This window comes from Pteropus medius, unplaced genomic scaffold (genome assembly GCF_902729225.1).
Source record: "Pteropus medius unplaced genomic scaffold, Ma_sr-lr_union100, whole genome shotgun sequence".
NCBI lineage: Eukaryota > Metazoa > Chordata > Mammalia > Chiroptera > Pteropodidae > Pteropus > Pteropus medius.
In genome coordinates this window covers 5450002-5466289 of record NW_024355008.1, presented here as the reverse complement: position 1 = coordinate 5466289, position 16288 = coordinate 5450002, and the positions used below count along the sequence as shown (strand labels likewise).

Below are 16288 nucleotides of genomic sequence, written 5' to 3'. Positions count from 1 at the left end.
GAAGCAACTGCCTTAGATACAAACATGTATGATAGATATTTGTGTATAAAGTCAATTGCTTTCAGAATTCCTCTTTCAGAATGTCCTAGTTTAGGAAAATGCCTCGACAAGCGACTTGGAGCAGTAACTCTTAAGGCTATTAGTCATATAATAGCTAAGGCCACAAAAGTGATGGTGAAACTACTCTGTATTTAACAACATAATAAAAATAAAAAATGAAATTTGGTAGGGGAATGAAGGAAGAGATATTGAGAAGAGAGGAAGGAACAAAGACCAAGTCTCACTGTTATAAGTTTGGAAATGGTAGAAGGCCTTTACATATCTTTTCATTAATTAATTCATTATAGTTATTGTTATGTTATTTTAAGCAAGTTATATGAATTAATGGAATAATCTTCCTCAAAAATAATCCTATGAGGTAGATGCTATTCTCTTCATTTTACTCATGAAGAAACTGAAGCCTAGAGACATGAAGTAACTTCCCCAAGGTCATGCAGTGATCCATACTAATGGTAAAGCTGTGATTCTATCCCAGGCACTTTGATGTTAGAGCTTTATTCGTATCCACTTTCTTTATCAGTAATGTCTAACAATAAATTTATGACTTTCTTTTTGGTTGCAGGGAGACTTGATTTAAATATAAATTCCTTTATCTTTCCAAAATTTTAATAAAGCTTCCTAACTTCAAACACATTTTTCTTAAGAAAATTAGCTAATAAGATAGTGCATCCCAGGGTGTCCCCAACCCCTGGGCTGAGGACTGGTACCAGTCTGTGGCCTGTTAGAAACCGGGCTGCACATTAGGTGAGCAGTGGGCTAGCAAGTGAAGCTTCATCTGTTTTTTTTGCAGCCACTCCCCAGTGCTAGTATCACCGCCTCAGCTCCACCACAGATCATCAGGCATTAGATTCTCGTAGGAGCACCAGTCTCTGGTGCCAAAGAGGTTGGGGACTGCTGGTGCACTCTATCTGTATGAGCCAGATACAGTACATATGAGATGACAAGACCATTTCAAGACTGAAATAATTTCACATAAACAAAAGCTCAGTCAGAAATAAATTTAAGAGTGTAAGCTTCACAAAATAATATAGCAGAATATTTGTCCTTCAAATCTAGGGAATGGGAGATTGGGTCCACCTTACCCATTTCTTAAAGAGCTTTTCTGGCTACATCTGGATCACAAATGCTTTTGTTACAACTGAGGATATATAATATTCGAATGATATTTACTAGACAGTTTAGTTATAATTCAGATCATCATAATGGGTACTTCTTACTGCAAGAGGTAAAATAAATAATGTTCAGCCAAAGGAAATCATATTTCATGTTATGTGGAACAGAATAAGAGTTTTGCATCTTTAGTATAAAATAATTCATCAACAGTCAGGATAGTATGCTCAAAGCAATGACATAGCACAATAGGCAACATTCCTGCTTAGAATCTATTGAGATCAGAACTCAGGATCCCGAGAAGGTCAGGCCAGGAAACTTAAACCATCAATCTGTGACAACATTGCAAGGTCAGGCAAATGATCATTTAAAGAATTGAAGTGATTTCTTTTCCTTCTAATTAATGTAAACAATTTTCCACTGGAGATGAAATTTCACCAAAGATGGTTTTGGAGGCTAATGTCATTTGTTCCTTACCTCCTTATGTCATAGTGTTCTTGGTAACTTCCTAGTTTTTGAACAAAACTTGTATGCAACTCAAGAGCATTCAAAAAACCTAATTCACATTCTTTCCCCAATCTCCCCATTAGTAATTACACAGTTCTAGCCAAAACTTTGCAAATACATTTGGCACTCTAGGAATATTTATATATAAATGTGATGAGAAAGAATTCCTTTTTACAGAACATAGACCTTGAAGCAAACATAAAGGAGGGTGATAGGAGATGAAATGTGTTTCTCCTGGGTCTTCAGTTATGGCACTGGTAAGGATGATTTCTAGTACTAATTATATTTTGGGTTTTCTCCCCATACCACCAAGCAATTCTTGAACACAAACTGGGTGTCCTACAATTCAACTCAATTCTGACACTATCTACCTCGAGAGAGTGTCAGCTAGATGAAAAAATTACATAGGCCAAGGTATGTGAAAGGGGGAGCGGGCTCCCTTGCTTTCTAAGCATGCCACTCTCTCTGAATCATCATGTGCTCACCAACCCTGAAGCACTTGGCACCTGTCCTTTGGGTTTTTGTAAAGGCTTCATTGCATAGAAATGTTTGATTAAATCATTGTTGATTAAACTCGATCTTCAGCCCCTCTCCCTTCTCTGGAGGTTTAGGAGTGCGACTAAAAGTTCCAATCCTTTAATCAAATGGTTGAGTCCCCTGGAAACCAGCCCCCAACCTTAGGTTACCTTAGGAGCTTTCCAAAAGTCACCCAGTTAATGTAACAAAAGACACCTTTATGCTCTCAGTACTTAGGAAATTCCAAAGGTTTTAAGAGGTCTATGCAGAGAATGGGTCAAAGACCAAATATATATTTCTTATTATAAATTACAATATCACAACTAGACAGACTAAGGTTTAGGAAATGCAAAGAGAATGAGTCAAGTCCTAGCCATCATAGTGAAAACTTTGAAACACAATGTAAAGAAACAATCTATAGGAGGAAGAGAGTGATAAAACTATTTGGCATCAATGAGAATAAAACAAAAAGGGCCATGTTGAGAACAAATCATCATAGAAGCCCAACTAGTAGATGTTTAAGTAAACAGGCAGTAGATGAGCAAGGGCCGGGTCTAATGCACTGATAACAAAGATTGAAGTTGAGGGCTAAGTGGGATTTATGTTAAGTCTAGAAAGATAAAACTATTTTAAAGAGGCACAGAGATTATATAGGTACAAGATAAACTATGCTTCATTTCTTGACCTCAAGGTTTTTTAAGTCAATAATTCCTAAAATCACTCTAAGAAATATTCCCTTAAATTTTATTGTTTAATTTCAATTTTAATAGTAATATCAGTCATTGTTTTAATAGAATTTTACAACTCACATTCTCAATAATGCTAGCTAATAAAGATATATCACTGGAGCTCAGGAAAGAAAAATCTTTTAAAGCCTATGGTAAACATTATGTTCTTATTTCAGACTGTAGATTGCTCAATGTCTGGGTACAAAAAGAAATGCATAGCTATTTCAGTTGAAGTAGAAATCCACTTAGTCATTTTCCTTCCTGTCTTAGATATGAGAAATGAAGAATCTAGCAAGGCTACTTAATTATAAAACTTACACTACAACTATAAAATGTATGTCAAAAACTCTTAGTATACTAAATACTCATAATTCATTAGGGATTTCAATTGGTGCATAAAATTTACTTAGAAAATGTAAGAGTCTGGGTTCACCCTACAACTTGAGAGTTTCCCTTCAGAGGTCTCTATATGTTTTTAACTTTCAACTGAAATAAACAGCTCTTTCAGTTTTGAGTAATAGAAAGTGACTCAGGATACTTTTTTGTTGTTTGATATCTTAAAAGAAATTTCAACTTCATTAATTCTCAAGAAATACTCCAGAGTTATCTCTGCTTGCTTTGCCATATACCTACTAGCCATTATGATCCCTGATAATTTCACTCAGAAATTTGAGGTGGACATATAATGACTGCAGAAATATGAAAACAATATATATTTGATTTTCTAAAACCAACAGATCACCATGGATTTAATGGACTCCTGGAAATTCAAATTAATTAAAAACGAGGCCCAGGTTATCCATACTATTTCCCTTTAAAATAAGTAAGATAGTTGAGTTTACAGTAAGGTATTAAGAAGCAATTCTTGGATAAACATGTTATTCTCAAGGAGTGACATTAAGTAGCACACAAAAAAAGGACTAATAACACTGAATGAAGGCTCATTCATTATGTAATATAATATAGAACCTTAGAATATTAATGCGTTTTGGAGCCTTACAAGTAATCTAGATGAAGAGTTTTCAATCTTTATTTAAATAAATCTTTTTCTTCTAATACAGGCTTACTCTGAGGTCCAATTTCCTATTTCACGTTTGAGCCATTCAAACTATTGTGGTCTCTTCATTATTCCTAAATATACCTGCCATATTCCCAGATTAGGGCCTTTGCACTTGCTGTTTATATATATATATATATATATATATTATATATATATATATATATATATATTTTTTTTTTTTTTTTTACGCCTACAGCACCTGTTCTTCTTAGGTGGTTTCCCATCCAAGTACTCACCAGGCCCGCCCCTGCTTAGCTTCTGAGATCAGATGGGATCAGGCTTGTTCAGGGTAGCATGGCCATAGACTGCACCTGCTGTTTCTAATTCTTGAACTCTTCCCCTCAGTTATTAGTGTAGCTTTCTCCATCACTTCCTTCAAAGTGTTTGTTTAAATGTCACCTTCTCATTGAAGCTTTCCTTGAACAGCTATTTAAAATTTTAACCCCCTCTCCAATACTTCTTATCTCCCTTTCTTAATATTTTTTTTCTCCATAGACTTTATCAGCATATAATATGATATATATTTAAATTACATATCTTGAATGTTGTCTGTTTCCTCTCTTACCAGAATGAATACTCAATGAGGGCAGAAATTTGTGTCTGTTTTATTTTCTGCCATATGCATAGAATAGACACATAGTAGGCAGACTATACTATTTGCTTAATGATTTCACCGATTTATGAATATACGAATAAATAATTATTTTGCAAGGTAATTTATAAACTGATATAGGCAAATTGCTTTGGCTATAGTTTGAGAAGCAGCCTGTAAGTAGTTTAAGGCTTTCAGCCTAGATAGAAAGCCTACGAAGCCAGTCTAATTATATTTTGCAACGAATGGGGTAATAGACATCCAAGGAGCCAGAGACTTAAGCAAATTCACATGGCCATGAGTACCACTCTTGCTTAAATGAAAATGGACCACTTTCAGGTAGAGTAAAAACACAAGATACTCTATAACTTTTAAGTCAAATTCTCAGCATAATAAAAAAGTTTGGATGCACATCAGACAGTATTAGTCATTTTCAAATATAGTGCATTTATCCAAACTCTTTTCAGAAAAAAACATTCTGAATAATGTTCTGTAAGTTCTCTCACAAAGGTATGATTATGGATGCAGTACCAATATTGCAAAGTCTACAGAGGTGGTTCAGTATTTAAGATTTTAAGCCTCAGTGTTCTTTATACTTTGTTCTTACAGAGTAGATTTGGCAAAATTAGAATTCAAAGCAATGTATTCTACAAACATAGATGATTCATAACCTACTCAACTAACAGTGCTATAGGACAAATATTTAATTTAATTTAATTTAATGTTTAGCATTTTAGAATTACATGGAGGTGTTGAATGTGTTTACTTTTCTTTGTAAGGGCAAGAAATTTACATAATAATTGAACCTGAAGGTAAAAAGCTTGTGAGAAAATACAATACATATTAAAACATATACAAGCCAATGCATAAAAGATTTATAAACATGCTTATGCTTCCATTAAAATTGCAAGAATCTGTGATGTGTTTTAGCTGTCAGGAAGGCAAATTAAATGATTTTTGGCTATTGATTCTAGTTTTGAAATTCTGTTAAAACTAGTTAATTGATATATCTCCAAGAAAAATGATTTGCCTTTTTATAGAGACTGACTTCTAAGTTATAGAGCAAGGCATTCTGTCCAAGAGTGGTTAACATATCAAGTTAGAAGAGAATCCCCAAAAAGCATAACTCTGCATTATTTTTCCTAGGCTCAAGGACATTTCAAAAGAGTGCAAGGTCTAGGATTATTACTTAGATTTTTTTCAGGGCTGAGACAAATCTTAAATTCAGCAGTAAATGAACACTAAATTCAATCTTTAAAAGCAAAGACACACCAAAGGGAAGCTTTGGAGTGTGTATAGAGGGGAAATCATACTCATTTAGTCTGACCGAGTAGCTAGGTCTTAGTTACTTATGGCTTTTCCCCACATCAGCAACATAGTCATCTTCTATTCTCACTTCTCACCTCATACAGTCTTCAACTTTGGGGATCTCCCCAGAAAGACTAAGAAAAACTCTCAAATTACTCTATCTTGAGGTGATTTTTCAGCATCTGTTCAAATTCCTGCCATGAAATTTAAGGTGGGAAGAACTTTTTTTCTAGTGCTGACTTGTCCTTCCAGTTCTAAAATGATCAGATCAGCATCTCCTTTTTTTCCTTCCAAACTAATACCTTGTCTTTTGCCTGTTCTGTAGAGGCTCAGCATTTTGAGTGAAATAATAAAGCCATGACTATTTATCAATGAAAAAAATGGATGTATTGTAGTCTGTGTGACAATGAAATATAGAGATGTCCAAAGAGAGATGAGTCATAGATCAGAGAAACCAAATAAAATAAATTAGCGTATCTTAGAATATAGGCCAAGAAAGAAATTTAACTCTTGGTATTTCCCATCCCCTATCCTGTGTATCTTGTGAGCTTTTTTTTTTTTTTTTTTTAAGTTAGGGAGACATTATTTTCACAATCTCAGTTAGCTAGCAGGAGTTTGTCATCAGGTCAGGAAATTTTTACTAAGGTTTTTGTAATGGTAAGGATACTTTCAACTAAAAGTGACAAAAGCACACTCCAAGGTGCTTAACCAAAGCAAACCAAAGCAAAACATAACAAAACAACAGGCAAAAACAAAAACAAACAAACAAAAAACAAGGGGTGACATACTTGTTTAAATGACTGGGAATCCCAAAAGTGTGTATAGTATGCATATACATTAGCAGGATTCAGACAGACATTTGAGCAAAGTTGTCAAGGCTCTTTGTCCTTCTTCCCATATTTTGGCTTTACATGCCTTTGCTTGTGCTTGACTATTTTCTCAATTTCTTCTGCTGCAGCTCTACTTCTATACTGAAAAGATAATTACCTTTAAACATGAGTTTATATCTACAGAGTTTAATCCTAAAGGAATAAATATCTTCTCACTTATAGAAAAGGTTTGATTGGCTTTATCCATCTCTGGAGTAATTTACTGTAAATAAGAAGATCCAGGAGCATGACTGATGATTGGCCAGGCCTAAGTCATATGTCCACCCCTGCAATCAGAGGGCAGCTGGCCATCACGCTCAACAGAACCTCAGAATCACAGGGATTGCGGCCATTCCCCAATAAGCAGACGAAAACAGTAGACATCCACTTTATTTCCTTTATATTATTTTTTATTGGTTCTTAAGACCAATACGCTTTCTATCCAGATTATGTACAAAAAGAGCTTTTGCCTATAAGCAGGGAAAAATAGAAATATTCTGCAACATGGGTACCATAATTTTATTTTTATTCTTTTTTTTTAAAGTTCTAGATTATTGACACAGAGAGAAAACAAGCATTATTTGCAGGTACTAGCTAATTTTTTTTTTTCTCTTCAGTATCCTGTGCACTTTCTGACTATTTGGGGATATAAGAGAAGCATTGGTGGTGTTATTATCCTTAGAAAGATGTAAAATAGAGTAACAAAATAAATATTCTGATGTATTTGGAAATGTATTTATTTCCCTTGGATACAAATTCAATAAAAGATACGTTCAGCCAGTCTGACAGAATAAGCAGGTATTTCTTTAAGACCTCTTTTGAAGGAGCATCAAGTAACTCTTTTCAACTTTATTGTCCATATATTTGCTAAAGCTCATTTTCCATCACTTTATCACTTTCATCTGTCTGCTGTTGTCCTCATCATAAAGAAAGAGAGAAGTAGATAAATAGCCAGAAATTCATATTAGCCAACATTTTTGATTCAGCTAGCCTGGTTTCAGTCTTTTAAGTATGTTTTCAGTTTAGTAGTCATTAAGACAAGTGCCTGCTGACAGTTTTAGATAAAATAAGTCAATGTTTAGGTCTTCTTTTTTCAAACAAATTGTCACCCCTTAGGAACAGTGATTTTAAGCAAGTAGCTACCCCCAGCCAATCCTAAATCACACTTTCTATTTGATATAAACACAATTAGCTCAATCTATCTACCTTCTTTCCAGCCTTCATTCATTACTTAGTGTTTTTGATATACAGTAAATCCACCATAAATACTGCTTTAGGACATATTTGTAGAGTAGACAATTCAGATAATCAGGAATGTATGCCCAATGGAGCCTGAAATGCATTTTACAGAGGATAAAGGTAGAAACAACTAGTGAAGAGAGCACTAGATTAGGAATAAGAATGCTTAAATTTCAATCTCAGAACACAGCATGTAAAAACTGTAGGAACTCCATGATTGAGTAACTTTAGTTTGAGTCCCAGTTCTATCTTTATCTGTGTAGCTTCACCAAGCTACCGACCTCAGCTTCTTCATCTGTTAAATGAACTTAAGAATAGCTTTGTACTTACCCTCAAAAATTAAGAGGATCAACTATTTTAAAGGATGCTAAGTTTGTGTACAGTAGTCTCTAAATAAAAGTTGGCTATTAGCATCCTTCCACTAGTTGACTGTGTGGTTTAATCCTCTTAAGTTTCACAGACTTTAACTCTACTCGTAAAAGTAATAGGGTTAATTTGTGCCTTCCTAAGAAGCCTTTTATTTTGAATGAAATTCTTTGTGCCTGAAGTCCTATATTGTAGAAACAGATAGAAGACTTAATGCCAATATTTTTGGTGTATCATGACTTCTGTCTCAGGCTCCCATCATTTGTACAGAAAGTTTCCAACCAGTGTCTCTACCATCTGTCTCTTCTTCCATTCTTCTGACTTCCCCTGTTTTCTAAAAATAGACAGAAACACAAATTTGATTATTTCACTTTCTTTCTTTAAAATCTCTGCTGGAGTCATTTTATCTGTAGGTTTAAAGCTAAAGTTACTAGCAAGATCTCTAAAATTCTTGATATTCTTGCCCTTAGTTTTATATTTGCCTGTCTTAGTTTCATATCACAGTACACTCTCGTGAACCCTCTGCTTCAATCAGATTGAACTCACTGTTTCCAAAATACACCATGCATCTTTGCTCAACTTATGACATTGCATATGTGTTTCCCTGAGCCTGAAATGCACTTACCATCCCGAAAGCTTTGTTTTCCTAGGATACTCCTACCCATATTTCAAGACCCACCTCACATGTCAAATTGTCTTTTAAGCCTTTTCTAATTCCCCTAGGCAGTGTTAGTCATGCTGCCTCTATTTCTACAGCACTAGCACTTACCCCTTTGAATTATATTTATCTGTTTACAAGTCTGGCTCCTCCACTGAAACAGTGACTCCTTAATAATGACAAGTCTGGAGTTAGACTGTCTGGTTTACAACAACCACCGCCTCCCCCCCCTCCCCCCACACACACACCCTGGCAACACATTCTAGATATATGAGCTTGAGGAAGCTATTCAACTTCTTTAATCTTCAATTTTCTCACTTATAAAATGAAACATTCCATTATAAAGATCCTTATAATAATTAAAAGAGAAAATGCATGTAAAGCTCCTACCCCTATGCCTAATATATATCAAGGACTCAGTGAATAGCATTAAAGATGATGTTGATGAAGTAGGAGAGCAGAAAGAGGAGAGAAAGTGATGGGAAAAAGAAAAAAACTCATTTGTCTTTTCAGTCTCTGGACCATTTCCCAGGTTTTGGCACCTAGTCAGGCTCTATGCATGTTTGTTGAATGAATAATTGTGCTACTTTCCAACAGAGTTAAAACAGATTCCAGCAGTTTTCTCATATCTGAGTCCAAGGATGTTGAATTAATTTTCAGGGTGCGAGAAACTAAAATGCTGATGAAGAGGAGGAATAGAGGAGGTAAAAGAGGGTAGGAGAGCCAGAACAGAATGACTGTGTTGGGGTGCAGAGTACAGGTCAAATAACCCTACTTCGCAACTTCATCTAAGTACTTCAATTGTTTTTATCAGTATAAACTGAAACAGGCTGAGAGAGAGAGAGAAAGAGAGAGAGAGAGAATAGGTGCAGATTCCTAGTCTAGAGAGCAACCCCACCAGTAGCCATCACTTGGGTATAAGGGCAGTCAAAGCAAAGTCTTCTGACATGTTTTGAAAGCCTGATGGCAAAACAGCAACCTAGCCCAGGGTTTGGGAGAAATTTTAGTTCCTGCAAAGGAAGGCAGGAGGGACAGAGCTCACCTAATAATGGAACCCCTGAACTAGAAAGAACTGGAACATTGAGTGTGGAAGACCAAATTAGCCGAATAGTATACTCTGAAGGCATTTAAGCAGATACAAACCTGTTACACAAGACATTAAAATCAAGACAAATATGTCCAGACCAGCCTGGAATTAGACTAGGGATGCAGTGGGAATGGGATAAGAGAAAATTAATTGGGGAAGGAAACCCCAAGAGGTGGAGAGAAAATCAGTACTGCTGCATTTATTTCAAAAAAGAAGAGGAAAAAAAAAAGCTCTCCTGATTTCTTAAAAAATGGATGTCCCCCAGACCAAGAGTTTCAACTGATTCCTTTCTGTGCCTGGTAAAGAACAAAAAAAATTAAAAAATATAAAAATAAAAAGGAACCAAACAAGCAAGAGAAGTGCCCTTGTTTTCCTTCTTCCAACCGAGTTTTTCCTTCAGCTCCAGAGCCCATGTGCAGTTTTTTTCTTCTTTGAGTCATTCTGGGCCCCCAGCAGCTTGCCAGCGTATCCATTCTCCAGATCCCAGTTGGCTTTGATCTGGAGACCACACGGGTCAGGAAGCTGACACAGTTCTCCCTCTCTCTTCGTTTTCTCTCCTCCTCTCCCGGTCCTTCCCTCTGCTTTCCTGATGTCCCTTCGCTCCTCCACTTAGCTATTGCCTCTTCCCTATCTGCATTTTTGACCTGGCAGAGGAGAAGAGGGTCGGTTGATGCTTGGAGAGTTGGCAGCGTCCCAAAGGGTACTCCCACTTTTCCTCTTCAAGAAAGTACACTTTTTTTGAGAGGAGAGTGAATTTTATTGGTGACAACTTTCTGTCCACATTCCGAGGGCCTGACACCGGACGCGGTCCATGGCTGCTGGCTCTGGGATGGCTGGGGCCAGGGCTGGGATCCGGGAAAGCCCGGCTTGAGACTCCCCAGCTGAAGAGGAGCTCGCCCTCCCCACCACTTCCCCCGACCCCACCATTTGGCTAGACCGGGGACTGCCTGCCCTTGGATCTCAGGGCTCCTTCCTCCAGAGGAAGAGGTCGTTGTCAAGGTGTGGTCCCATAAAATTGTCCTGAGATTTTGTTCCTACAGGTAAGGGCTGCAGCCTGCCTCCTTGGTCAGAAGTCATTGATTTATCATTTCAGGGAAGTAGATAGACTGACATACAAAGAGAAATGTCACAAATATGTTAAACAAAATAAGCAAATGCCCATGCCCTGTCATTATCAACAGCAATAAGAAGTCCAAGGTTCTCCCAATTTCTTTTCTTTCTTTTTCTTTTTCTTTCTTTTTTCTCTCTCTCTCTTTTTTTTTGGCCTGGAGGAGCTCCTAGTAGCTCTACTCTCTCGTAACTTTTCAATATAAAAGGCACTATATTCCAGATAATGTTGTCTAGAATTGAAGATTGGACTTAAATCAACACTCAATCTATTGAAAATAAATACAACTATTATTATTGGAAAAATTTCTCAGCAACCAAGAATGCGTAACTTCTGGAAAGCTACTACTTGAGTCGCTGATCAGGAAATTAGAAATCGGATTGTAAAATACCTGACAATACAGCTAAGTTAGATGCACAAAGTGAAAGGCCTGCTCATGTCTTGGGGGTTTGGATTATTTTATTTTTAGGTGAGAATGCTGATCTTGGGATAATCGATACTCAGAAAGTCATTAAATTGATGTAAACAAAATCATAAGAAATCCTTGGGCAATATCTGAAAGGAATGGAAGGGAGCATTTAATTATCTGCCATCCAAGAAAAAGGAACTGTTCAGCTTTCGAAATACATCTCAGTTATACAATCAGCCAATAAAATATAATCCCCACTCAAGTAATTAGAGAGTATGAGATTGCAGTTGGGATTTTTATCTCGGTTAAAGCCAATAAATACTTTGGAAGGAATGAGATCAAACTTGTTGAAACTTGGATTTGCAGATATATAAGGTGGCTTGGATAAGATGAATTCAGGTGGAAAATGACCTTTTTATTATGTTCAGGAAGACATTAGAATGTCAGAAGAAATGCTGGAAATGAGATTTATTGCCATAAGCCTAGTTGACAAGTTCCATTTTGCTGAGTATCTCGGATAGAGGAAGGAAGCCAGCTTTTCAGGAGATGATTAAATAAACTGCAAAATGTTCAGTAATCCAAGGAGACCTCAGTGGGGGAAGGAATATGTTACTCTGAGTCTGCTGAGAGGCTTCTGGGAGCCTCAAATACCCTATTCTATCACAGATTCGCTTATTCCTTGTCAGAACATTTGTACTAGGTAGATAATAGAGATATGAGATGGGATGGATTGTGTGTGTGTGTGTGTGTGTGTGTGTGAGTGTGTACTCTGAATCTTTGAATACATATATTTAAAGATTCAGAGATTCAGAGAGATTTTAATATAAATCATTTTGTAGTAAAGTTACATATATATATTGTTTTACATTTTGAAGGCCACGTACATACATCTTGTGTTGCCTAGATGGCTAATGGTAGGAGTCCCATTTTAAAGTTAAGAAAATGAGTATAAAATGAGGGAAGTGATTTTCCCAGTGTCCTTTCAATTTGCCACAGAACCTTTCACGGTATTTGTGATTCATAAGCATGAACTTTAAACCTACATGGGATCTCAACACATCTTTCCTTGACTTTTTCCCTCTCTCCTTTTTAGTTTGAATATTTAGTTGAAATCTTATCAAAATTTTCAACAATTCTCCATACATCCTCATTTTCTGTTTTTCCTTGATTTGTTTTTCTCCTTAGCCCTTCTATTTAACACACCTTAAACTTTACATATTCATTTTGATTTTTTGTATATGCTTTTCTTCTCTAAAGAATGAAGACAGGGAATTATTTTTAAGGGATGAGGAGTGGCAGGGGTGGGACTTTTTTCTGCTGTATCCCTAGTGTCAAGAAAAGTACCTAGCAAATAGTAGTCACTCAATAAATATTTGTTAAAAGAATGTATGCACACATGGATGAATGAATGCTTGAAAATAATCTATTTGTTTATTTGGATCTAATTAGAATCTTTCTGACACTGCTTTTTGTAAAGGAGAGGTGCTAATTAATTAGTTACAAGAAAAGTAATGAAAGTAAGCTTACTGCAGATCCCTGGACACTTGATGTGTAGATAATATTTTTTCCTTGTTTCCTTAAGTTTTTTTCTGACTATCTACAAAATGTGGCATTTGAGTCCTCAATTCAGACCATCATATAATGCCTCTGCTACAACTTGGAATATTTTTTTATGTCTTATGTCTTTGCCACCTTCTACTCCCCCTTCACCTTTCTCTTGAGTGCACAACCCTCAGGAAATGCCCCCTGCCTGCACTCAGCCTGGAATGCATTTTTCCTGGATCAGTGACCTTTACTTAGGATCTTTCCAGCTTTTTTCTCCCTCATTAAATTTTACCTACCATTTTTTCCATTTCCTCTGGTGTCTGTTTTCCATACTGTTTTATGCTTTCTAGGTAATATATTTTTATTTTGTTAGAATCTAGTTTTATCAGAGTTGGAATACCTCATAGCACAGCTTCTCTCCCAGTGAAGCAAATCTTTCTCCAGCATTGACAAGTGAAAAACAGTGTGGATGAGAACTCGGTCCCTGGACACAAGACAGATATGCTTTCTGCCTTTTACCAATTATTTGATTTTGGGAAAACTACTTAACCTCTCTAAGCTGCTGGCCTTTCATTTAAAAATGATGTTACAATAGATCTCATCTCCTAGGGCCACTGTGAGTGTTAAATAGGAAAATTCAAAGAAAATATAAGGACTACTTCCTTGCCAGTAGTAATTACTAATAAATATTAGCTATTACTAGTAACATTCTTGATAAATGGTCTTCCATTTTAATGCCATCAGTGTTGGGGAAGGAGAACACTACTTTCTTGAATCAATAAGACCTTTTTGAAGACATGTTGTCCATCTACTTTAAAGATCCTTTAGAATTAGCCTAAACCTACCTCCTTATAGCTTCCTTCCACTGGTCCCCAGTGTTTACTTGAAGAAACATAAAGTATATATGTGCTGTTATGGACTGAACATTTGTGTCCCCCCTAATTCATCTGTTGAAGCACTAGCCCTCAATGTGATGGTATTTGGAGATGTGGTTTAATTTAGTTGAAGTCATGAGAGTGGTGCCCTCATGATGAGATTAGTACCCTAAAAAGAAGAGACAAGAGAGCCAAGTGTTATTTAAGCCACCCAATCGATATTATTTTGTCATATAGTGTCTTGAGCTGACTAAAACATGGATCCTGTCTTTCATTAGGAAACATTTAAAATTTCTAAACACAATTATTATAAACGATTTATATTTCCCCCACTTCACACTAAGATTTTCCAATTCTTTCAATTGTTGTTCATCTGTAGTAGTTTCTCACTCCATCATCAACTGACTACTCTTCATGATGTCTGATTTACCTATGTGCCTTTTCAAGAGCTGCACTAGAAAAAACATGCAAAGGTCTAATTTTTGTATAACTACAAATTACAGTGAAGATATTATCTTCCATGATCTGGACATTCTATTCTTAATGGAGGCTGAGATCTCATTAGATTTCTTGGCAACTACGTCACATAGTTGGAGATATGTCCAGCTTGTCAACCACAAGTTAGAAACTGTAAGAACTCCAGGTCTTTTTCATGTGAAGCACTGAAAACCAGGTCCAACCTGTTCTGTACATGAGTAATTAAGAATTTGTCTAACAGCAAGGTTTAACTTTTATTCCTATTAAGTCTCACTAAAGGAACTTCTGTAGACAATGCCTTCAACCTACTGTTCTCAACCTTTTTTTCCTCCTCAATATACATGTATGATAGTATTCGCATGAAATACAAATGCCCACGGGCACAACCATGATTATTTGAAATTTCCATCTGTTAGGTTTAACTCCACACTTTACTCTTATGTGCAAAATAGCATATCAGAACTTGAGTTAGTAAAACAAAGAACTAAATGTAAAAAACAATGGCCTAAAGCTTTTGGAAGACCACATAGGTTAATACCTTTGTGATATTAGCAAAGAAAATAATTTCTTACACAATATCAAAAAGAAAGAAACAATACACAAATAATAAAGGAAGAAGCTGAGACATTTGATTTTATTAAAACAAAAACATCACCAATCCCCATAAACAGAATGAAAGATATTCTCAATACATAATTTGATAAAGGACTAGTATGTTCCCCCAAATGATAAAAAAAATTCTTACAAATTATTAAGAAAAAGACAATCAATCAAGAAATGGGTAAAAGACTTAAATATATACTTTACAAGAGGAGAAACCTGATATTTTAAGTCATATGAAAACAATTAGCAATACTAATTACGAAAATGTAATTTAGAACTCAATGAGCTAGAACTTGATATCCATTTGTTGTAAAAATTAAAATGACTGACAATACAAATGTGAGGGAGGAGTTACAGTGATGGGAACTCTCATATTTTACTGGTGAGTGCCAATTGATATAACCAATTTGGAAAATGTTTTGACATAACTTAGTCAAATTAAACATGTGCATATGCTATATATTATACACGATAGAGGCCAAGATGCTGTAAAATAAAATCCCAGTGAGATTTGCTTCTCAAGTAACAGTCCCAAGTGAATGGTTGAGTTTTGGGGATGTCCTCTTCCACCGTTATTTGAGGATATTTCCATTTCATTAGTTGGTGTTTTTTGTTGTTGTTGTTGTTGTTGTTTTGGTTGTTGTTGTTTTGGGTCATTGTCCCTATTATAGCTGGACTGCAGGCACATAAATGTCCCTGAGGGTGTGAAGGGAACAACAGCATGGAGGAGTACACATCTGATTTTTTAAGGTATAGACCCGAAAGTGTCTTACTTCCTTTTCACTAAGACACCATTAGAAAAAACTTAGCCGCATGGTCACAGATGGCTGTAAGAAAACTGAGAAATGTCGTTCCTAGTCCTTTATTGAGTAAGAAGAGAGTGGATGTAATGAGCAATCTTTATCATACCCTATGACACAGCAGTTCTATTCCTGTACCCTAGAGGCTTGTTTCTAACTGTTCACCAGGAGACATTGCATAAAAATATAGCAGCATTGTTTTACTAACAAAAAAAAAATCTGAAAGTAATTAAATTATCCAAGCAGAATAAATGATTTGATGTGTACAATGGTATACTATATAGTCATGAAAGTACACAAACTAAAGCTACAAATAGATGAATGTCACAGCAATGCTAAAAAACAAACAAGTCACAGAATATACACAGGAT

The 16288-nt window shown here is 35.9% G+C and overlaps 1 pseudogene; it reads right to left on the bottom strand.

The window, feature by feature from the left end:
- Positions 1 to 4168: 4168 nt before the first annotated feature.
- Positions 4169 to 4287, bottom strand: LOC120598268 (uncharacterized; annotated as a pseudogene).
- Between the last annotated feature and the right edge of the window lie 12001 nt (positions 4288 to 16288).